Source organism: Tachyglossus aculeatus, chromosome 4 (genome assembly GCF_015852505.1).
Source record: "Tachyglossus aculeatus isolate mTacAcu1 chromosome 4, mTacAcu1.pri, whole genome shotgun sequence".
Lineage (NCBI taxonomy): Eukaryota > Metazoa > Chordata > Mammalia > Monotremata > Tachyglossidae > Tachyglossus > Tachyglossus aculeatus.
In genome coordinates, this window is record NC_052069.1 from 132,298,787 (window position 1) to 132,321,915 (window position 23,129).

Consider the following 23,129-nt stretch of genomic DNA (forward strand, 5'->3'; position numbering starts at 1 on the left):
GTCTGCAGTCACTGTCTTCGATACTGGACGGCTCCGGTGAGTCTGAGTCTGGTGGGGGCTGAGGGGGGTGATGGCGATGAGAAAACACCTCTTGCCAGGTTGCTCATGCTGCTTGTTATAATAATAATATTAATAATTGTTTTATTTGCTAGGTGCTTACTATGTGCCAGAAACCGTACTGAGCTCTAGGGTAGACGAAAGCAAATTGGGTTGGACGCAGTCCATGTTCCATATAGAAAAACAGCATGGCTTAGTGGAAATGGCATGGACTTGGGAGTCAGAGGAGGTGGGTTCTAATCCCACTCCTCCATTTGTTTGCTGTGTGAGCTTGGGCAAGTCACTTCATTTCTCTGGGCCTCAGTTACCTCATCTGTAAATTGGAGATTAAGACCCTGAGCCCCACATGGGACAACTTGATTACGTTGTAACTACCTCAATGCTTAGAATAGTGCTCGGCACAAACTAAGTGCTTAACAACTATCATCATTATCATGAGAAAGTCTTAAATCCCCATTTCATAGTAGAGATCTTTCAGATTTCTTCGAGGAAATAAATCCCCTCTCTGTGCTTCTTCAGACAACCTGCAGATTCTCCAAGAAAATGACCAGTCTCACAGTTTTGACAGAATTCCGGCTCCTGTGATTCTCGGAGATCCGGGAGCTGCAGCTGGTCCACGCCGCGCTGTTTCTCCTGGTCTACTTGGCGGCCCTGATGAGGAATCCCCTCATCGTCACCGTCACCACCCTCGACCGGCGCCTCCACACTCCCAGGTACTTCTTCCTCAGAAACCTGTTCGTCCTCGACCTCTGCCTCATCTCTGTCACCGTCCCGCAGTCCATCCACAATTTTCTGACCAATCAACTTTCGATCTGTTATTGGGGCTTTGTGGCTCAGGTTTTTCTGATGGTCCTGTTTGCCGCTCAGAGCTGTTTGTCCTCACGGCGATGTCCTATGACAGCTACATAGCCATCTGCCACCCCCTGCGCTATAGGGTCATCGCCAACCAAGGGGACTGCGAAAAACCAGCTGCAATCTCATGGCTCAGCGCGGGGATGTTTAGGGCTGTGTAGGTCCAGCAGTTCTTCTGTGAAGTCCACTCCCTGCTGTAGGTCTCTGGTTCTGGGACGCACGTTGTCACAGATGCCAGTGTCGCCGTTGGTGCCAATTTTGGTTTCATCTCTTTAGTCTCCATCGTTGTGTTGTACGCGCGCATCTTCCGGGACGTGCTTTGGATGCCGTCTTCCAAGGCTTGGACCAAAGCCTTCTCCACCTGCCTGCCCCACTTCATAGTCGTCACCATCTTCATCTCTACGGCCACCATTGCCTACTTCAAACCCGTGTAAGACTCCCCCTTAATCCTGGACATCCTGGTGTCCATGTTCTACACCACAGTGGCCCCCCGCCCTGAACCCCCTCATCTACAGCCTGAGGAACCGGGACATGAAGGCCTCCCTGGGGAGGTCCTGCGGGGGCATCCATTCGTCCAGGATAAAATCCCTCTCTCTCTCTCTGCCCTGCCAGCGGCCCCCTGAGATGTTTCCTAGCCCTGCAATGATCTCCCTCCGTCTCTTCTCTCTCTTCTTACCCTTCTCTTACCTCCCATCTTCCACACCCTTCCCTGACCACTGTGGCCATTCTTTTCTTTTTTATGGTATTGTTAAGCACCTACTAGGTACCGGACACTTTTCTAATGCTAGGGTAGATACAAGCTAATCAGTTTGGACAGAGTCCATGCCCCATATGAACTCACAGTCTTAAACCCCATTTTTCCAGATGATAATGATGATGATGATGATGATGATGATGGTATTAGTTAATTGCTTACTATGTTTCAAGCGCTGTACTAAGTGCTTGGGTAGTTAGAAGATAATCAGGTTGGAACAAGTCCCTGTCTCACGTGGGGCTCACATTCTTAATCCTCATTTTTACAGACGAGGTAACTGAGGCAGTGAGAAATGAAGTGGCTTGCCGAAGGATGCGCAGGAGACAAGAGGCAGAGTAAGAATTAGAACCCAGGCCCTTCTGACTCCCGTCTCTTGTGAGGCTGAAATAAGATCACTGTCGTGAAAGTGCTTTGGAAATGTAAAAGTGCTATCCGAAAAAAATGCGATCTTATTATTTCCTGTCTTTCGGCAGCACATATATTAAAATTGGAACGATACAGAAAAGATTAGCATGGCCCCTGTGCAAGGATGACACGCAAATTCGTGAGGTGAGCCCGCTGTTGGGTAGGGACCGTCTCTATGTGTTGCCGACTTGTACTTCCCAAGCGCTTAGTACAGTGCTCTGCACACAGTAAGCACTCAATAGATACGAATGAATGAATGAATGTATTTACTGTGGTGTGACACGCACAGAAACATTTCCCGCCTCCTTTTTCAGCCTAGTTGGGCCCCCAAAAGTCACAAGGTGGAGGAACCGTGGGGCAAAGAAAGGAAGCTTGTCTTTCTCACCGATTACTCCCCCCACATTCAGAGCCTTATTGAAGGCCCATCTCCTCCAAGAGGCCTTCCCTGACTAAGCCCTCCTTTCCTCTTCTCCCGCTCCTTTCTGCATCGCCATGACTTGCTCCCTTTATTTACCCCCTCCCAGCCCCATAGCACTTATGTATATATCTGTAATTTTATTTATTGATAATTAATGTCTGTCTCCCCCTCTAGACCGAAAAGCTTGTTGTGGTCAGGGAATGTGTCTGTTTATTGCTATATTGTCCGTAGCGCTTAGTTCAGTGCTTTGCACGCAGGAAGCGCTCAATAAACACGATTAATTGAATGAATGAGTAAATTAACCAAGCCCTCTTTCTTGCCAGCAACTCCCTCCCCCTTCCCATCTGACCTACCCCCTCTATGCCTTACTGAAGGCACATCTCCTCCTAGAAATCTTCCCTGACTAAGCCCCCATTTCCTCTTCTCCCACTCCCTTCCGCATCACCCTTGCACTTGGATTTGCCCCCATTATGATGATGGTATTTGTTAATCGCTTACTATGTGCCAAGCAAGCACTGTTCTGAGTGCTGGGGTATATACAAGGTAATCAGGTTCTCCCAACTGGGGCTCACAGTCTTAAACCCCATTTTACAGAAGAGGTAACTGAGGCACAGAGAAAAATAATGATGATAATAATAATAATAATAATAATAGTACTTGTTAAGTGCATACTATATGCCAAGCATTGCTCTAAGGGTTAGGGGAGATACAAAGTAATCAGGTTGTCCCACGTGGGGCTCACAGTGTTACTCCCCGATTTACAGACGAGATAACCGAGGCACAGAGAAGTTAAGTGACGTACCCAAAGTCACACAGCTGATAAGTGGCGGAGCCGGGATTAGAACCCTCTAATTAGAACCTCTGACTCCCAAACCCAAGCTCTTTCTACTAAGCCGCGCTGCTTATTCACCACACCGTCAGTCTCACAGAACTTATGTACATATCTGTAATTTCTTTATATTAATGTCTATCTCCCCCTCTAGACTGCAAATTCATTGTGGGCAGGGATCAATCAATCAGTCATACTTATCGTGCACTTACTGTGTGCACAGCACTGTAGTAAGTGCTTGGGAGAGTCAAGTAGAGCAATATAATTGAGTTGGTAGACACATTCCCTGCCCTCAATGAGCTTATAGTTTAAAGGGGAGATGGACTTTAATATAAACAAATGAATTATGGATATTTACATGAGTGCTGTGGAAAGCCTTAAGTACATAAGGCTTAATCAGGGAAGCCTTCTTGGAGATATGATCTTCCTGAAGAGACAGGTTCCAAGAGAGGAGAAAATCAGGGACAGGTCTGTCAATCGGGGTCCGAGAGAGGAGAAGATCAAGAACTGGTCTGTGAATCAGGGTTCGAGATAGGATAAGATTAGGGATGGGTCCGTGCATCAGGGCCTGAGAGAGGAAAAGACCAGGCAAAGACCTGGGAATCAAGATCTGAGAGAAGAGAAAATCAGGAAAAGGTCTGTGAATCAAAGTCCGAGAGAGGAGAACAGTTATCTTTAGTTTCCAAATCCCTCCTCCTTGAGGGACATCAGTGGCTGTTAAATAGGGTGGTGGGTAATTACCCCAATCTCTCGGGGCGCTGTTCCCTCGTGTTCCTCCCCATGGCGAAGCCGTGATTCCATGCAGCATTTGAGAATCTGACTTCCTGGGCTGTGGGCGGGACTTCTGTCCGTGACCTTGGGGAAGGATACGACTCAGCGTCCAGAGCAGATATCCCCTCACCGTCCACCTCGGGGGTCCGAAGACAATTCCCGGCTCAGCAGCCTCTCGCTTCCGGCCAAGAAAACTGACGTTGCGTTCCCAGAAGCGGTTAAGGGCTGGTAAGATTTTAAATTCTATTGTATTGTCCTGAACCAAGCGCTTAGTATAGTGCTCTCTCTCTGCTTACGGTAAGCGCTCGATAAATATCATTGATTAAATGATGACTCCGGGCACTTGAACAGTAAAGGAACAGGGGACAGCAATTTCCTGGAGACCAAGGAGTGAATGAGGGTCTGTGTGTTCTTTTGAGTGGGGGGCCCGGGGAATCAGATGGAGCAGAAATGGAAATGGGTGTTCTGAAATGGGTTTGAGTTTCGGAGTCTGGGTTCCATCCCCTGTGATTGGAAGGTGTCCTGAATGCAGTAAGCTGGTGTTTCTTGTCTCCCCCTCTAGACTGTAAGCTCCTTATGGGTAAGAAACTCTGCTATATTGTACTTTCCCAAGTGTTTAGTACAGTGCTCCGCACATGGTGCCCATTGTTCGGTAGGGATTGTCTCTGTTGCCTAATTGTAATTTCCAAGCGCTTAGTACAGTGCTCTGACACAGTAAGCGCTCAATAAATACGAGTGTATAATGAATGAATGGTGATTATTCAATAAATACCATTAATTAGTATTGTACTCTCTCAGGTGCTTAGTAGTAAGCGCTCAATCAATACCATTATTGGATTGATTGATTTGATTATGTCTATCAGCTCTGTTGCATTGTACTCTTCCAAACGCTCAGTACAATGTTCTGCATGCAGTAAGTGCTCAATAAATATTTGATTGATTAATTGATTCAGTCCCCCTCTAGACCATAAGCTCCTTATGAGAAGGGAATGTGTCTATCAACTGTTACATTGTTCAGATTATACTCACCCAAGTAAGTGCTCAATAAATATAATTGATTATCTGAAATCAGGTTCTATCACAAGATGTCTAAAGGCCTCCCGCTGGACGTAGCCAACGTCTCCACGGTGAAGGAATTCCTCCTGCTGAGATTCTCGGAGGTCCGGGAGCTGCAGATGGTCCACGCCACGGTGTTCCTCCTGGTCTACCTGGAGGCCCTGACGGTGATTCGCCTCATCGTCGCCGTCACCGCCCTCGACAGCACCCTCCACACCCGTATGTACTTCTTCCTCAGGCACCTGTCCGTCCTCGACCTCTGACTCATCTCCGTCACCGTCTCCCAATCCATCCACAACTCCCTGACCGAGCGTAGATCCATTTCCTTCCTGGGCTGTGATGCCCAACTCTTTTCCATCGTTTACTTTGCTTCACTGGAGATCGCCCTGCCCATGGTGGTGTCCTACGACCGCTACGCCACCATCTGCCGCCCTCTGAGCTATGAGGTCACTATGGACAGAGGGGCCTATGAGAATATGGCCGCCAACTCTTGGCTCAGTGGGGCTCTCTCGGGTCTCGTGCACGACGTCAACATCTTTTTCTTGCCTTTTTGTTACTCCAACGTGATCAGCCAGGTCTTCTGTGACATCCCCCAGTTATTAACCTCATCAACCTACTCTCTGATCTTCCATCCTCCTGTCTCTCCCCACTTCAATCTGTACTTCACGCTGCTGCCCGGATCGTCTTTGTGCAGAAACGCTCTGGGCATGTTACTCCCCTCCTCAAAAATCTGCAGTGGCTACCAATCAACCTACGCATCAGGCGAAAACTCCTCACTCTCGGCTTCAAGGCTCTCCATCACGTCGCCCCCTCCTACCTCACCTCCTTTCTTTCCTTCTACAGCCCAGTCCGCACCCTCCGCTCCTCTGCCGCTAACCTCTTCACTGTGACTCGTTCTCGCCTGTCCCGCCGTCAACCCCCGGCCCACGTCATCCCCCTGGCCTGGAATGCCCTCCCTCTGCACATCCGCCAAACTAGCTCTATTCCTCCCTTCAAAGCCCTACTGAGAGCTCACCTCCTCGAGGAGGCCTTCCCTGACTGAGCTCCCTCCTTCCTCTCCCCCTCCTCCCCCTGCCCATCCCCCCGCCTTACCTCCTTTACCTCCCCACAGCACCTGTATAAATATTTGTACATATTTATTACTCTATTTATTTATTTATTTTACTTGGTACATATTCATTCTATTTATTTTATTTTGTTAATATGTTTTGTTCTGTTGTCTGTCTCCCCCTTCTAGACTGTGAGCCCGCTGTTGGGTAGGGACCGTCTCTATATGTTGCCAACTTGTACTTCCCAAGCTGTTAGTACAGTGCTCTGCACACAGTAAGCGCTCAATAAATACGATTGAATGAATGAATTAACCCTGTCCTGCTCTCCCTCCATTGCACCTGAGTTGATCTGGATAGACGTTAGCATTACGTTGGATTTTGGCTGCTTCCTGTTCATGGGGGTTACTTGTTTCCACATCTTCTTCACCATGCTGAGGACCCCATCCGTGCAGAACAGAACCAAAGCCTTCTCCACCTGCCTGCCCCATCTCGCTGTGATACCATATTTTGGAAACTGGGTTTTTCTCACATTTAAAACCGGCCTCAGACTCCCCCTTATCGCCGGAACCGCTAGTGTCCGTGTCCTACACCATGCTGCTCCAGTTCTTAACCCCTCATCTACAGCCTGAGGAACCGGTATATGAAGACCTCTCTGGGGAAATTCCTTAGGGGGAAACTGTTCAGAAAAATCTGAAAAATCGTTTCTTTGTGTTTCATTAGGGAGGCGTCATGGCAGAGGGGAACAAGTGTTGGACTGGAAGTCAGAAGCCCACATTCTGCTCTTGCCTCTATCTCTGGCCTGCTGTGTGCGTGACCTTGGACAAGTCCCTTAACCTCTGTCACACGTCCTCCTCTGGAAAATGGAGTTAAGATACTCCTTCTCCTTGCCCTCTAAAAATATGAGCCCAGTGGAGTTTAGGCATTGTATCTGATCTTCCTTCTCCGCTTTTCTATTCACAGTGTCCTAATCAGATTCCAGTTTTGTTTGTTTTTATATTGTGTGTATTTGTCCTTGTCTTATTTTTTGAGGGCATTTATTTCTCCATAACTTCTTTTCTGTCAGTTGTCCACCCATTGCCCTCAGCCTGCCTGTTTACTTGTATTTACTTGTACTTGTAATTCTATTTATTTATATTACTATTACTATTATTATTAATATTAATTTATATTAATATTACTATTATTATTATTGATGCCTATTTACTTGTACTGATGTCTGTTTCCCCTCTTATAGACTGTAAGTCCGGTGTGGACTGGGATTGTCTCTCTCTATTGTTGGATTGTACTTTCCAAGCACTTAGTACAGTGCTTAGAAACAGTAAGCGCGCAGTAAGAGCTCAACAAATATGATTGAATGAATGAATGAATGAATGAATAATCCCACCCACGCTCTGTCCTCTCCGTGGCTTTCCCATCACCACGACCCTCCCTGTCCCATAAACCTGTAACCTTGACATTATCCTCGACTCATCTCTGCAGAAGGACCTGGGTTCTAATCCCAGCTCTTTTACTACTACTAATAATAATAATGATGGTATTCGTTAAGCACTTACTATGTGCAAAGCACTGTTCTATGCGTTGGGTATGTTACAAGGTGATCAGGTTGTCCCACAGGGGGCTCACAGTTTTAATACCCATTTTACAGATGAGGGAACTGAGGCCCTGAGAAGTGAAGTCACTTGCCCAAAGTCACACAGATGACAGTTGGAGGAACCGGGATTTGAACCCATGATCTCTGACTCCAAAGCCCGGGAGCCACACTGACACTCAGCGACACTGAGCCACGCTGCTCCTCCGTGGCTAGTCCTCTGTGTGACTTTGGGCAACTCACTTCACTTCTCTGTGTCGTAGTTTTCTCATCTGTAAAATGGGGATTATGACCGTGAGCCCCACATGGGACAGGGAATGTGTCCGACCTGATTCCCTTTTATCGACCCTAGGGCTTCGTACAGATCTTGGCACATAGCAGGCGTTAAACAAAGACCCCGGTTATTATTCATCTAGGCACTCCCGTGGGGACAGATGCCTTATTAGTACTATTTACTGAGCATCTCCTCTGGGCAATACATCACACGAAACACTGGGAAGAATATATTAGAGGCAGAAGATGTCGTAAGTGCTGAGAGGGTGCAAAACTGCTGAGATGGTACTAGGGAGATTTGAGCAAGAGAGAAGAAAAATTGATCAGGGAATGTTTTCTGAAGTAGGTGGAACTTCAGAAGTGATTCGAAAATGGGGAGAGCTGTGGTAGGGAAGATTGTAAGGGTAGAAGCAGAGGGTGGGAAGTGGGAGAGTCAATGGGAAATGCAGAGAGTGAGCTGGGATGTAAAGTTTGAAACAATGTGGTCCAGAGGACAGAGCCCGGGTCTGGGAGTCAGAAGGGCCCATTCTAATCCATCCATAATTCACACCCCCATGTACTTCTTCCTCAGGATCCTGTCCGTCCTCGACCTCTGCCTTATCTCCGTCACTGTCCCCAAATCCTTCTACAACTCCCTGAATAGCAAGAGATCCATCTCCTTCCTGGGCTGTGCTGCCCAACTCTATTTCTTCACTTGTTTTGCTTCAGTGGAGATCGCCCTGCTCACGGTGATGTCTACGACCGCTATGTGGCCATCTGCCACCCCCTGCGCTACGAGGGCATCATGGACCAACGGGCCTGTGGGAAGTGGCCGCCGCCTCCTGGCTTTGGGGAAGTTTCTTGGGTCTTACTCACACTGTCAATACATTTTCCTTGTCTTTTAGTGACTCGAATGAGATCTGTCACTTTTTCTGTGACTTCACCTAGTTATTTGACCTCGCCCTCTCAATGATGCCCTCAGGGAGGTGATCCTGATCTTTGCCACTGAGATTTTAAACTTCTTCTGCTTCTCCTTTATAGTCATTTCCTATTCCCACATCTTCTCTACGGTGAGGACCATCTCTTCCCGAGAAGGCCAGACTAAAGCTTTCTCCACCTGCCTGCCGCACCTTGTCGACGTCACTCTGTTTTTCTCCACTGGTTTTTTTTTGCCTACTTAGAACTGCCCTCAGACCCCACCTTGACCTTGGATGTGCTTTCCTCCGTGTTCTACACCATGGTACCCCCCTCCCTGAACCCCCTCATCAACAGCCTTTGGAACCGGGACATGGAGGCGGCAATGGGGAGAATTCTAACGTTTTTGAAGAAGCCAATTTTCTTGCCTTCATTCTCTTTTCTTTCACTTTAGATTTGTTGTTATGCCAACCGGAAGCATGTCGTCTCTGGGGAGGAACTTTAATATTTCTTTTGTCTCATCTCTTATTGGAGTCTTTTTGAGGTGATCTCGGATACCCTACTGAAAGCTCACCTCCTTAGGGAGACCTTCCCAGATTGAGCCCTACTTTTCTTCTGTTCCTCCTCCCCTCTCCATGGCCCCGATTCCCTCCCTCTTCCCCCTTCCCCATCCCACAGCACTTGTGTATATTTGTACATATCTGTAATTCTATCCATTTTATTAATGATGTGTGTATATCTATAGTTCTTTTTATTTATATTGATACTGTTTGATGCCTGTCTACTTGTTTTGTTTTGTTTGGTTGTCTGTCTCCTCCTTTCTAGGCTTTGAGCCCGTTGTTGGATAGGGATTGTCTCTCTTGCCGAATTGTACCTTCCTAGTGCTTAGTACATTGTTCTGCACATAGTAAGCTCTCAATAAATACTATTGAATGAATATCCACTTTGGCTCATATGGTCTTTACGGCAAGAACTGTGTCACAGGCTTCTGCGTATTACATCTCCTCGAGAAGGCTTTCCCTGACTAATCTCTCAGTTAATCAATCAAAGGTATTTAATGACAGGATCTGGGTTCTAATCTTAGCTCCACACCGATCCGCTGTGTGAATTTAGGCAAATCGCTTCACTTCTCTGGGCTTTAGTTACCTCATCTGTAAATTGGAGATTACGATTGTGAGCCCCATGTGAGAAAGGGACTGTGTCCAACCAGATTAACTTGTATAATAATAATAATAATAATAATAATAATGACATTTGTTAAGTGCTTACTATGTGAAAAGCATTGTTCTAAGCGCTGAGGAAGATACAAGGTGATCAGTTTGTCCCACGTGGGGCTCAAATTCTTAATCCCCGTTTTACAGATGAGGTAACTGAGGCACAGAGAAGTTAAGTGACTTGTCCAAAGTCACACATCTGACAATTGGCAGAGCCGGGATTTGAGCCCATGACCTCTGACTCCCAAGCTCATGCTCTTTCCACTGAGCCACGCTGTTTCTCCCGAATCTTGTATCTATCGTAACTTTTGGAACAGTGCTTGGAACATAGTAAGTGCTTAACAAATACGAAAATCATTATTACTATTATATTTGTTCTACCGACTCTGTTATATTGTACTCTCCCAAGCACTTAGTACAGTGCTGTGCACACAGTAAGAGCTCAGTAAATATGCTTGATTGATTATCGAGTGCTTACTGTGTGCAGAGACTGTACCAAGAACACTGTATTGTAGTCATGCTGAACTAATTTCTCATCTCCCTATCCTAGATTTTCTTTACTGCATCACCTATGCACTTCAGCCTTTATCCGCTAAACACTATGTTACTCACCCCAGCCCCACAACACGTATGTCCATATCTTATGTACACATCTGTAATTAATTAATTTATTTATATTATTGTGTTTCCCCCTGTTAGGCTAAAGAAATATTTATTCAGTCAACCAACGAATAAGGTTCAGACCCACAACTACAAGTCCCCTTTATTCAGAGAAAGAAGCGCAGACACATAGCAATATAGGTGTATCGTTACAATTTTAATAGAAGGACAATTTTAATAGAAGGAAGGGAATACGAAAGAAGAAAACAAACAAATACAAAAAAGGGGTTAAAACAAACACAAAAAGGGGTTACATCACCAATTCGGGGGAACACCAACTACTGAAGTTTTCACGCTGGGGAATCCTGGATTCAGCTTTCAGGGTCCCGAATGGGAAGGTCCCAGGCAGAGCGTCCTCTCCATGGGTGAGATTCCGAGTTAGCTCCAAAGTACGAGCCTTAATAAACCCTTTGCAAACAAAGAAGGCATTTTGCCAATTGCACAAGTTCCCGGGCGACTGGCCAGGTCACCCTGGGAAGATGTGTTTATTCAAGATGTTTCTGTACTGTGGGAAGTGGCCCGTTTCCAGAGTACAGAAATAAGTTGTTTTTTTTCTCCTTTGTTTTGCAATTGGTTATCTGTCAAGCCCAGTCGAGGTCGCCCAGCAGACAGGTCGGTCTAGAAGTTGCCAAATCGAAGCCTTTATTTAATGTGCAAGAGTTTCAAAATTTGCCCATCACCCCCTCTATATTGTAAGCTCGTTGTGGGCAGGGAATGTGTCTGTTTATTGTGATGTTGTACTCTCCCAAGTGCTTAATACAGTGTTTTTCACACAGTACGTGCTCAGTAAATATGACTCAATGAATCTTTATGCTCTGCTGTTTCCTCTATTTCTATTTTCTGTTGCAGTCTGTCTCCCTGACTAGATAGGAGACTCCTTTAGAGCATGAAACCTGCCTAGCAACTCTAGGCAGCAACAGAGCAACTCTGTGTGCTCTGCACACAGTAAGCTCTCAATAAATATGATTGACTGTCTGGCTGATTGACCTCTTGCAAATGCTTAGTACAGTACCTGGCTCGTAGTAAGCACTTGACAAATACCATTAACAACGTCAAAAATACAGGCTATGCACACAGTAAGTTTTCAATTAATACCATTTATTGATTGATTGATTCTGTCATATTTTCCCACGCTCTGCCTCCGCCCTGAAATACCTTCCCTCTTCACATCTACCACATTATGTCAAAGCCCTACTGAAGGCTCACCTTCTCCAGGAGGCCTTCAAAGACTAAGCCCACCTTTTCCTCAGCTCAGCTTCCCTCCCCATCACTCCAACTCACTCCCTTTGCACTACCCCCCTCCCCACCACACAGCACTTGCGTATATATGTACATATTTATAATTCTATTTATTTATATCAATGATGTGCATATATATATCATATATATAATTATATTTATATTGATGCCATTGATAACTGTTTTGATATCTTTCCTTGTTTTGATATCTGTATCCTCCCTTCTAGACTGTGAGCCCATTGTGGGCAGAGATTGTCTCTGTTGCTGAATTGTACTTTCCAAGTGCTTAGTACAGTGCTCTGCACGCAGCAAGCTCTCAATATTTATGATTGGATGAATACCAACTGTACTGTACTCTTGTTAGTAAAATGTAAATACTAGCGATTGATTGATAGGTCATGTGTCTACCAACTTTGTTTTTATTGTACTCTCCCAAGCACTGAGTACAACCCTCTGCACACAGTAAGTACTTACTAAATATGATTAATGATTTGGTTAATTGAACCCAACCCTTTGGAGAGCCCTGATCACGAGTATTTCTACAATTACACTCAGGTTCATCTTTGCAATGCTAGGATGCTTTATGGATTTAGCTTCACGGATCATAGAGGTGTGTGGTCGGGGGTTGTTGAGGGGTGGGAGGGAAGAGAAGGAGGGAAATAAGGAATAGGTTTGAAAGTCAGGGTGAGAGGGAGAAAGTGAAAGGGTTGAGAAGGAGAAAGCTTTAAGTTCAGGGGATGAGGAAGGTCAGAAGAGATGGGAAGGGGCAGGGTTAAATGCCGATGATTGATAGATTGACTACCCGACCGCCAGGTGGAGTCATGAGGGAAGAAGGACAGGTCAATCAAAGGTGTTTGTTAATCGCTTACTATGTGCCAGAAACTGTACTAAGTCCCGGGGTAGATACATGCTAATCAGGTTGGACACAGTCCATGACTCCCACAAGGGGCTCACAGTCTTAATCTCCATCTTACAGATGAGGGAACTGAGGTATAGAGAAGCGAAGTGACTTTCTCAGGGTCACACAGCAATCAATAAATCAATCAATCATATTTATTGAGCGTTTACTGTGTGCAGAGCACTGTAGTAAGCGCTTGGGAAGTACAAGTTGGCAACATATAGAGACGTTCCCTACCCAACAGTGGGCTTACAGTCTAGAAGGGAGAGGCAGAGAGCAAAACAAAACATAGTAACAAAATGAAATAAATAGAATAGATATGTACAAGTAAAATAAATAAATAAATAGAGTAATAAATACGTACAAACATATATACATATATACAGGTTCTGTGGGGAAGGGAAGGAGGTAAGGCGGGGAGGTTGGAGAGGGGAAGGAGGGGGAGAGGAAAGAAGGAGCTCAGTCTGGGAAGGCCTCCTGGAGGAGGTGAGCTCTCAGTAGGCCCTTGAAGGGAGGAAGAGAGCTAGCTTGGCGGATGTGGGGAGGGAGGGCATTCCAGGCCAGGGGGATGATGTGGGCTGGGGTCGACGGCGGGACAGGCGAGAATGAGACACGGTGAGGAGATTAGCGGCAGAGGAGCAGAGGGTGCGGGCTGGGCTGTAGAAGGAGAGAAGGGAAGTGAGGTAGGTGAGCTCAGCAGACAAGTGGATGAGGTGGGATTAGAACTCATGCCCTTCTGACTACCAGGCCCGTGTTATATCCACAAGACAACACTGCTTCTCTTGTGTATTCAGTTAATTAATGGTATTTACTTCTCTTGTGTATTCAGTCAATTAATGGTATTTATTGAGGGCTTACTGTGTTCCAAGCACTATAGTAAGAGCTTGGGAGAGTATAATGGAATAAAGTTGGGACACACACTCCCTGCCCTCAAGAACCTTACAATATTGTTCTCACTACTCACTGCAGTAGAGATTCTCTGATTTAATAAACATATTTTAACTGTATTTTTCATCTGTTTATTGAGCACTTTCTATGTGCATGATACTGTACTAAGCGCTTGGGAGAGTACAATACAACATAATTAGTGGATATGCTCCCTGCCCTCCTTCCCTAGATTGCAAACTCATTATGGGTAGGAAACGTCTGTGTTTATTCTCCTGTTTTGTGCTCTCCCAAGTGCTTAGAACAGTGTTCTGTACATAGTAAGCGCTCGATAAATACCATTGATTGATTGCCCGTAACAGATTTACAGTCTAGGCGGTGGGAAATACAGTGTTCTGCACAGAGTAAGTGTTCAATAAAAAAGATTGATTTATATTTATATTTACATAGATGTCTGTCTACCCTCTAGACTGTAAACTCATTGTGGGCAGGAAAGAAGTCTACCTACTCTGTTGTATTGGACTCTCCCAAGCGATTAGTACAGTGCTCTGCACACAGTAAGTGCTCAATATATACCATTGATTGATCAATTAACTGATTGATAATTGACATAATCCTGGGTAATTTGGATGAACATATCATTGAAAGAATTGTTCCTGAGGCAAAGCCACTTCCAGCTCAAACTGTTCTGATTTCAGATGTCATTTTCTGGGTCACTCATGTGGCATAAGACTGAAGATGGCCAACAGGAGAAGTAACTAGCGGATAGAGCACGTGCCTGGGAGTCAGAAGGATTTGGGTTCTAATCCTGGCTCCATCACTAGTCTGCTGGGTGACTGCGGGAAACTCACTTCACTTCTCTGGGCCTCAGTTCCCTCAACTGCAAAATGGGGATGAAGAATGTGAGCCCCATGTGGGACAGGGACTGTGGCCAACCTGATTACTCTGAATCTACCCCTCTGCTAAGTACAGATCCTGGCACATAGTAAGCACTTAACAAATACTACAAAAAAAGTGTCCGGCTTGACTGACTGGTTTCTGTGGAATCGAGGGTCTCGTTCCTACCATGCTTAACTGATGTATTTCCCCTCCTAAGCATCATTTAGAAGGAGTAATCTATCAATGAGTCATATTTATTGAGTGCTTACTATGTGAAGAGCACTGTACTATTCAATTGGGAGAACACAATGCAACAGAATTAGCAGACACTTTCCCTGCCCACAGTGACCTTCCAGTATAGATGGGGGAGAATGCGCACTAAGGTGTAAAGACCCCTAACCAGTGGGAACCAGTGGTGCCTATGGTGTCCCCTTCCCTGAACCCTCAAATCTGCAGCTTGAGGAACCGCAACATGAAGGCCGCCCTGGGGATGTTGCTGGGTTTGACAGGATGGTCCTGAGGAAATGGGACACATGAAGACCTCCATGGGGAGGGAACTGGGTGTGAGAGGATGACTGAAAAGCAGGAATTTGCAGACCGCCCTGGGGAGGGGCCTGGCTATGAAGGGATAGTGCTGAGGAACGGTGACACTTGAAGGCCGCCATGGGGAGGGGGCTGAGCAGGAGAGGGTAGTCCTGAGGAAGAGGATCATGCAGGCACCCCTGCGGAATATGCTGGGTGTGAGGGGATGACCTTGAGGAACAGGGATATGAAGACGATTCGGGGGAAAACTTTGAGCTAAGACCCACTTACCAGGAGTCAAATAAATCTGTTCACATCAATTTGCACATCAATTTGCCCCCTCCTACCTAACCACCCTTTTGTCCTACTATAATCCAGCCCGCCCACTTCGCTTATCTAATGCCAGACTACTCATTGTACGTCCATCTCGTATACGCCTCTGTCGACCCCTCGCCTAAATCCTGCCTCCGGCCTGGAACGCGTTCCCTCTTCATGTCCAGCAGGCAATGACTCTCCCCACTTTCAAAGCCATATTGAAGGCACATCTCCCACAAAAGACCTTTTCCGACTAAGTCCCCTTCTCTCACTCCCTTCTGCATCGTCTGTGCACTTGGATTTGCACTCCACCTTCTGCCCCGCAGCACTTATGTTCATATCTCATATTTAGTTTTCTATTCATTTTAATGTCTGTCACCCACTAGACTGTAGCTCACTGTGGGAAGGGAATGTTTATGAACTCTGTTATACTGTACTCTCCCATGTGCTTAGTACAGTGCTCTCCACATAGTAAGCGCTCAAGCGATACGATTAATTGATTGATGCATTGATTGCTGTCTGTCTTATGCCGTCGAGTCATCTCCGACCCATTGTGATGCCAAGGACAAATTCCTCCCACAACGCCCCACCTCCACCGCAGTCGTTCTGTTAATGTATCCATAGAGTTTTCTCGGGAAAAATCCGGAAGTGGTTTAACATTGCCTCCCACGCAGGTAAATGTATTCTACACCTTCGACTCTCCCCCATACCGCTGCTGTCCAGCACAGGTGAGTTTTGACCTGTAGCAGATTGCCTTCCACTCACTAGCCACTGCCCAAGCTAGGAATGGAAATGCCTCTGCTTGACTCTTCTTCACGTAGTCGAGCTGGAAACTCTCCAGGTGCGACCCTGAGAGGGGATGATTTAGTGTTACTACTACAAAATGGCCACCCCTTATTGCATTTTAAGACGGACCTTGTACCAGATCTAAGATGGCTACTATTATACTCTTCACCAGAGGGGAAAATAGAGGGCTGGGAGGTCATACAGTGCTCATTCCCTGTCCCCCCACATACCGCCCACCTTTGGACAGGCCCCATGAACAGCGAGGCCGTCTTAGATTTCATTCCTTCAAACATTATCTGATATTTGTTAGGTGCTTACTGTGCTCAAGCCACTGAACCAAGCACTGGGGAGATACAAGCTAATCGGGTTAGGCACAGTCCCGACCCACATGGGGCTCACAGTCTTAGTCTCCATTTTAGAGATGAGGAAACTGAGGCCCAGAGAAGTGAAATCATTTGTCCAAGGTCACAGAGCAGACAAGTGGCGGAGGCAGGATTAGAAGCCAGGTCCTTCTGATTCCAAAAGCGGTTCTCTATCCATTAGGTTACACTGCTTCTCCTCGGCTGTCTCCTGAAATACAAAACTTTTTGAATGGGTATTTCATTACCTGTTCAATCTTCTTGACCATAGGTTCATCGTGGGCAGGGAGCATGTTTACCAACCCTATTTTATTATCCTCTCCCAAAGTTTTAGTACAGTGCTGTGCACACAATAAGAGCTCAAAAAATACCTTTGATTGATTGACTCCTCTAGACTGTAAACTCCTTGTGGCCAGGGAATGTGTCTACCAAGTCTGTCATATGGTACTTTCCCAAGCACTTCGTAAAGTGCTCCTTATACAGTAGGCACTCAATAAATTCCATTCATTTACTGATCTAAATGAATTGATTGATATATTTATCTGAGACAATTTTCCTCCCGACAGCCCCCTCCCCCGGAGCTCTCCCGGAGACCCCCACAGCTGAACGAGGAGTATAAATCTGAGAGGGCAGAGTGGAGGGGGAGTGTTATATTATTACATTATACTCTCCCAAGAGCTCAGTACAGTGCTTTGCACATAGTAAGCGCTCAATTAATATGATTGAAAGAATGAATGAATGAGGAAAGTCGGACAATAATTCCTGACTCTGTTTCCGCTAGTAAGAGCAGGGTGGTAGATACAATATGAACAGGTTGGACAGTGTCCCTGTCCAACATGGCGCTCACAGGCTAAGAGGGTGGGAGAGCAGGTGTTTTATTCCCATTTTAGAGATGAGGCAACTTAGGCAAAGGGAAGTGAAGTGTCTTGCCCAAGGTCACACAACCGACCAGTGGCGGACTTGGGATGAGAATCCAGGCCCTCTTACTCCCAGGCCTGGACGGTTTCCATTAGACCACGCCGCTTCTGCAGAGATATTCAGATGGCCCTAATTCCTGGCATGAAATGAGGTTCAAATCCCCAAGGTTTTTATTAATTCCAGAAAGGGAATGATGATTAGTCTGTTGATGTTGTTCTAGGAAGGAGTTCCAGAGTGGGAACCACGTGGGACTGGTCACCCCCACCAGCGTTCAGGAGCAAGGAGACAAAAAGACCTGAGATACTTGCCAAGTGTTTAGTATATCCCAAGAACTGCTGGTGAGTGCTGAGTTAAATATAAGACTGTCAGTTCTTCGTGGGCAGGGAAAGTGTCTGCTAACTCTATTGTATTCTCTCTACTATTTAGTCCAGTGCTCTGCGCACATTGAAAGCTCAGTAAATATCATTGATTGATTTGGACAAGAAAATCAGATCAGGAACAGTCTGAGAGGTTATAATAAATAGGTTAAAATATATGCCTATATCTTTATAGCCGAATGAAGATTAGTAATAGTAATAATAGTAGCATCAATCAACCAATCAGTGGTATTTATTGGGCACTTACTATTCACAGAGCACTGTACTAAGCCAGTGAGAATTATAGTTGATAGACACAATTCCTGACCGAAAGAACCTACAGTCTAGTAATCTCTTTTTCCCACTCCTTATGGGCAGGGAATATGTCTACCAATTCTGTTGTATGCTCCCAACTGTTTAATAAAGTGTTCTGCACACGGTAAGTGCTAACTAAATATCATTAGTTGATTGGTAGGGGAAGACAGACATTAAAGTAAATTATGGAGAGGGGAAACAGTAGAGAATAAGAACATGGGTATAAGTGCTGTGGTGCTGGGAGGATGTAAGCAAGAGGTCAGCGGTGAGATAGACACGATCAAGGTACAGTGAATACATTAGCGTTAAAGGAGCGAAGTGTACGGGCTGAGCTGTAGTAGGAGATTAGTGAGGTCAGATTGAAGTCAGCTGGCTCGTAAACTCACTGTGGGCAGGGAATGTGCCTGTTTATTTTTATATTATACTCTCCCAAGCGCTTATTATAGCTATGCATACAGAAGACACTCAATAAATATGATTGACTGATTAGAAGGGAAAGAGGTGATTTGCGTGCCTTAAAACTGTAGGTAAGGACTTGGTGTTGGATGTGGAGATGGATGGGCAATCTCGGGAATTTTTTGAGGAGAGGGGAGATGGATGGATATGACAAAGCAAACATGGGAATCTGTACAGTCTTGGCCTTTCCTGAAATTTAAGAATGAAACAGACATCTTGGCAGCCAAAAGATCGCTGTTTTGTCCTGAATCAGTACAGAAATGTCAGAATGAGGCTCTTTCCACGATGCTGACCCTTACACAATCAATCAATGGTATTTATTGAGCGCTCACTATGTTCAGAGCACTGTACTGCACGGGAGTGTACAGTGAGAGAAGCAGCATGGCTTAGGGGCATGAGCATTGACTTGGGAGTCAGAGGTCCTGGGTTCTAATCCCAGTTCCGACACTTGTCAGCTGTGTGACTTTGGGAAAGTCTCTCAACTTCTCTGTGCCTCAGTTCCCTCATCTGTAAAATGAAGATTAAGACTGTGAGTCCCACGTGGGACAACTCAATTACCTTGTACATACCCCAGCGCTTAGCACAGTGCTTGGCTCATCGTAAGCGCTTACCAAATGCCATTATTATTATTATTATTATTACAGGGAGAGAAGCACCGTGACGTAGTGACAAGAGCACACGCTTGGGAGTTAGAAGACGTGGGTTCTTATCCTGCTTGGCCACTTGTCTGTTTTGTGGTCTTCGACAAGCCACTTAACCTCTCTGTGCCTCAGTAACCTCATCTGTAAAATGTGAATAAAGACAGTGAGCCCCACGTGGGACAACCTGATTTCCTTGTATCTACCCCAGCGATTACAGCAGTGCTTGGCACCTAGTAAGCGTTTAACGAATACCATTATTATTATTATTATTACAGTACAACAAGGAATTAGCAAGCACATTCTCTGCTCATAATGATTTTACAGTCTCTAAGCTTCTCTCTGAGTATTTTCATACTTGTCTTCATTCACCCCTCACTCAGCCCCACAGCACTTACGTTCATATCTGTAATTCATTTATTTTTATTAATATGTGTCGCCCTCTCAAGTCTACAAGTTCACTGTGGCCAGGGAGCATGTCTACAAACTGTTAGTTTATATAGTATTCTCCCAAGGGCATAGTACAGCGCACAGCACACAGTAAGTGCTCAATAAATATGATTGGTCGATTGATTGATCGATTGTCTGAAATCAGGTTCTATCACAAGATGCCTAAAGGCCTCACGACGGAGGTCGCCAATGTATCTATGGTGACGGGATTCCTGTTCCTGGTATTCTCGGAGGTCCGGGAGCCGCAGCTGGTCCAGGATGCGCTGTTCCTCCTGGTCTACCTGGCGGCCCTGATGGGGAATCTCCTCATCGTCACCGTCACTGTCCTTGACCAGCGCCTCCACATCCCCAGGTATTTCTTCCTCAGGCACCTGTCAGTGACCGATCTCTGCTACATCTCCGTCACCATCCCCAAACCCATTCTCGTCTCTCTAACGCAGCGCCACTCCATCTCCTCTCGGGATGTGTGAGGCAGGTCTGTCTGGTGATCCTGTTTGCCATATCTGAGTACATCATCCCACGGCGATGTCCTATGACCGCTACGCCGCCATCTGCCTCCCCCTGCACTATGACATCATCATGGACAGAGAGGTCTGTGGGAAGATGGCCGCCACCTCATAGCTCAGCGGGGGGCTGATGGGAGCCATGTTTGTGGCTTCGACATTCTGAGATTCTACGGGTCCAACGTCCTCACTCAGTTGTTCTGCGCTGCCCCGTCCCTGCTGAAGATCTCCTGCTCCGAGGCCCACGTCGCCATCGATATGAGCGCCACCGCGGCAGTTTGCTTGACCATGCTCTGCTCCATGCTCATTGTCTACTCACACGCGCACATCTTCCGGGCCGTGCTGAGGATGCCAGCCGCCGAGGGCCGGGCCAAAGCCTTCTCCACCTGTATGCCTCACCTCGTCGTCGTCACCGTTTTCTTCTGCACGGCTGCCATTGCCCACCTCAATCCTACGTCAGACTCCTCCTCAGCTCTGGACCTGCTCGTGTCCGTGTTCTACACTGTGGTGCTCCCCGCAGGTAAGGTGTGGAGCCGGAATTAGGACCCAGGTCTTCTGCCACCCAGGCCTGTGCTCTACCCATTAGACCAGTGGGAACCAGTGGGAACATGGACACCAGCAGGTCCACTGTCGAGGAGGAGTCTGACACGGGCTTGAAGTAAGCCAACGCTCCAGTCAAGGGAAAAACAGTTACGATGGAGAGGTGGGCCTGGCAGGTGGAGAAGGCTTATGCCCGACTCTCGGTAGACGGGAACCTCAGCATGGCCGAGAAGATGCAGACGTAAGAGTTGACGATGGAGACAAAGGAAACGAAACTAAAGCCGATAGCCACAGCCACGCTGATGTCAATGACAACGTGCGTTTCCGAACAGAAGATCTTCAGTAAGGAGGGGACGTCACAGAAGAGCTGCTGGATCATTTTGGACTCACAGAAGCTTAGTGCGAACGTCCAGGCTGAGTACAGCACCCCGAAGAGCGCCCCGCTGAGCCAGAAGGAGGCTACCATCTTCCCACAGACCCCTCAGTCCATGATGAGGTCATAGCGCAAGGAGTTGCAGACGGCCACGTAGAGATCATAACACATCGTTGTGAGGAAGGACATCTCTGAAACAGCAAAGGAAACCACTAAGAAGAGCTGGACAGCACAGCCCAGGAGGGTGATTTCTCTACGGTTGGTCAGGGAGTTGAGGAAGGATGTGGGGACGGTGATGGAGATGAGAAACAGATCACTGAATGACAGGTGCCTGAGGAAGAAGTACATAGGGATGTGGAGGCGCCAGTCGAGGGTGGAGGCGGCGATGATGAGGAGAGTCCCCGTCAGGGCCGCCAGGTAGACCAGGAGAAACAGCGCGGCGTGGACCAGCTATAGCTCCCGGAACTCCAAGAATCCCAGCAGGAGGACTTCCGCCACCGTGGAGATGTTGGTCTTGTCCGACGGGATGCCTTCAGACATCGTGTGGTAGGACCTGATTTCAGACAATCAATCAATCGTATTTATCGAGAGCTTACTGTCTGCAGAACATTATGCTAAGCCCTTGGGAGAGTACTCTATAAACGGTGTAACAGAGTTGGTAGACACATTCCATGTCCACAATGAGCTACCGTTCTGGAGCGGGGGACAGACAATTATAGGAATGAATTATTTACAGATATGAACATAAGTTCTGTGGGGCTGAGGGACAGGTGAATAAAGATAAGGATGAACACACTCATTATGGGAGGGGAATTTTTCTGCTAATTCTGCTCTGTGGCTTTGGACAAGTCACTTCACTCCTCTGTGCCTCAGTTACCTCATCTGTAAAATGGGGATTATGTCTGTGAGCCCCATGTTGGACAAGGGCAATGCTCAACCCGATTTGCTTGTATCTACTTTGCTTAGTACGGTGCCTGGCAAATAGAAAGCACTTAAATACAATTATTATTATCAATTCAGTTGTACCGTTCTCTTCTGAGCACTTAGTACAATGCTCTGCACATGGTAAACACTCAATAAATACCATCGATTGATTGCGCGATGGGGCAACATCGTGGAAGGAAACTCGTCTTGTCATTCCTGTCATGATTTAGGACAAATCCTTTCCCCAGTCATGATGCCCATTTTATTCTCCATTCTCAGCAAAGACCAAGACTACACAGATTGCCCTGCTTGCTTTGTTATATACGCCAATCTCCCCTCTCCTCAAAAGCCTCCAGTGGTTAAACAACCCTCTCCATATCAAACACCAACTCATATCAGCTCTTTCCCTTCTTCCTGATCGCCAATATCATACTATAACCCCGCCTGGACACTCTGCTCCTCTAATGCTAACCTATTCGCTGAACCTCTATGTCGTCCATCTCTCCACTTACCCCTTGTCTACAACCTCCCTTTGGCCTGGAATTCCCTCCTCCTTCATAGCCAACAGATGATCATTCTCCCCTGCTTCAAAGCCTTATTCAAATCACACCTCCTCCCAGAAGCCTCCCCTGACTAACCTCTCACACCATCACTCTATTTCTGCTCCCTTCTGGGTCGCCTATAAACTGAACTCCGTACCCCATAAGCACGCTGATACTCACCCCAGCCCACAGCACTTGTAAGAGAGGATGGCTTACATGCGAAGCAGCGTGGGTTAATAGAAAAAGTACAGGCTTGGGAGTCAGAGAAAAGGATTCTAATCTCGCCTCCATCTCTTGTCTGCTGTGTGACCTTGGGCAAGCCACTTAACTTCAGTTACTTCATCTGTAAAATGGGAATTTAGATTGTGAGCCCCACGTGGGATAACCTGCTTACCTTGTATCTATCACAGC

General features: G+C 46.5%; 1 non-coding gene and 1 pseudogene across 1 annotated transcript; both read left to right on the top strand.

The window, feature by feature from the left end:
- The first annotated feature begins 2,124 nt into the window (after nucleotides 1-2,124).
- On the top strand, nucleotides 2,125-2,227 carry LOC119928018. The gene has a single exon (XR_005450979.1). It is a non-coding gene; the product is annotated as a U6 spliceosomal RNA (small nuclear RNA).
- Nucleotides 2,228-5,171: 2,944 nt separating this feature from the next.
- On the top strand, nucleotides 5,172-9,400 carry LOC119927173 (annotated as a pseudogene).
- The last annotated feature ends 13,729 nt before the right edge of the window (nucleotides 9,401-23,129 follow it).